Raw genomic sequence first — 2060 nt, forward strand, 5'->3', positions numbered from 1 at the left:
GAGAGAGAGAGAGAGAGAGAGAGAGAGAGAGAGAGAGAGAGAGAGAGAGAGAGAGAGAGAGAGAGAGAGAGAGAGAGAGAGAGAGAGAGGGAGAGAGAGAGAAGGAGAAAGAGAAAGAGCGATTCTAAGAAGCTCTAATTTTGTTATCATAGAGCCTCAGTACTAGACTGGTTAGGCAGTGATAGATAGGAGGGGCTTGTCTCTTTACAGGCACGAAGAGCACAACACACGGCGATAGAAACAGGGTAGTGTGATGTGGAACAGCGCTGGTGGTGGTCACGAAGTTGCATCGGAGGCGTTTAGGAAAAAGTGATTATGAAATACTGTCTGCTACAGAGAAAACTCATCGTAAGTAAGGAAAGAAAAGGAAAGTACAATTACAAGAGAGGTAGTTATAGAAGCCTTAAACATGTCTTTGATAGCATAAACTGGGAAATCCTCCTGAACGAAAAGAACCTTGATATGCATTATTCTAAATTTTGCGAAGTCTATAGACAGCAGAAAAAATTGTATCAAAATTCAAAACTGAAAAAAAAAAAAAAAGTGGTTCAATGATAAAGGCAAGAAAATGAGAGAAAACAGACAGCTCCTTTGTAGAAGGTTCAGAAGACATAGATCTCACGCAGCGTCTGAAAGGTATAAAGTAGGAAGAAAGGAGTATACCCTAACCATAGGAGAAGCGAAATTAGACTCTGCAAAGGATGTAATCAATAAATGTACAAACCAACCAAAGCTCTTCCTTAACTACGTAAATAGTAAGAGTAGAGATCAAATTAGCGCCATCAAGGAATTGTACAAAATCTTTAATGAGAAATTTCAGTCAGTGTTTGATCAGGACCCATACTTTGAAATCGAAAATATCACACTCGAAAATAATGTAATAAAAGACCAATTGAAAGGATTACACAATAAAGCAGAGGGACAAGATGAGACAATTAACTGGGTTCTGAGGGAATGCGCCGAAGAATTATGTACTCAGTTATTGTTAATATTCCAAAATTCAGTGAGACAAGGAAAACTACCAAATGATTGGAGACTTGCCAATGTTACACCTTTATACAAGAACGGCGACAAACAAAACCCTCTAAATTATGGACCAATTTTGTTTACTAGTGTAGTATGCAAGCTGTTAGAAAGTATAATTAGGAAATAGTGGGTTGAAGTACTGGAAAAAAACACGATATGATATCAAATAAACAATTTGGTTTCAGGGAAGGAAGGCAATACGTAGCAAATATCTGAAATAGTTTCTGAATTATTACAAGAAAGAGACGACTGGGTGGATTGTATATAATTAGACTTTAAGAAGGCATTTGATAAGGTGTCTCATAAAAGTCTGTTATGGAAATTAGAACACCTAGGTGGAGTGAAAGGCAAAATCCTCGCATTGATGGAAGACTTTGAGAACCGTAATTAGAGGGAAGCACTCTACGAGTAACTAGCGGAGTACCTCAAGAATCGGCCTTGGCGCCGGTTACTCTTTTCATAAATGATTTAGGGTCAAATATTAGCCCAAGTAGTGATCTGAATATGTCTGCAGACGACGCGAAATTGCAAAGAAGGATAATAGACAATGTCTCATGTCACTGCCTCCAAAGTGACAACGAAAACTTATTTATTTGGAGTTGTACAAGGAAAATGGAATTTAACACCAATAAATGCCATGTAGTCAGGTTCGGAGAAAGTAAAAATCGTCCACTATACCAATACAAGCTACGATACGTAATATTAAACCAAGCAGATAAAGAAAAAGACCTTGCAATCATCAGAAACAGGAACCTAAGTCCAAATGATCATATAAATATCAAGGTTCATAGAATACTAGGGCTGATTGCCAACACGAAGAGTGCATTCGTGTATGTGGACGAAGACATGGTAAAGAAGATCATTACAGCCAGCATAAGGCCTAGTCTTGAGTATGGTGCAGTGGTATGGAGTCCACGCTTTAAAAAAAATATAGATAAACTAGAAAGAGTTCAAAGAGCAGCCACAAGATGGGCACCTACTCTAAGAGATATGGGCTACGAAGAAAGATTACAGAAAATAGGTCTTACTACTTT

Source organism: Penaeus chinensis, chromosome 15 (assembly GCF_019202785.1).
Source record: "Penaeus chinensis breed Huanghai No. 1 chromosome 15, ASM1920278v2, whole genome shotgun sequence".
Taxonomy (NCBI): domain Eukaryota; kingdom Metazoa; phylum Arthropoda; class Malacostraca; order Decapoda; family Penaeidae; genus Penaeus; species Penaeus chinensis.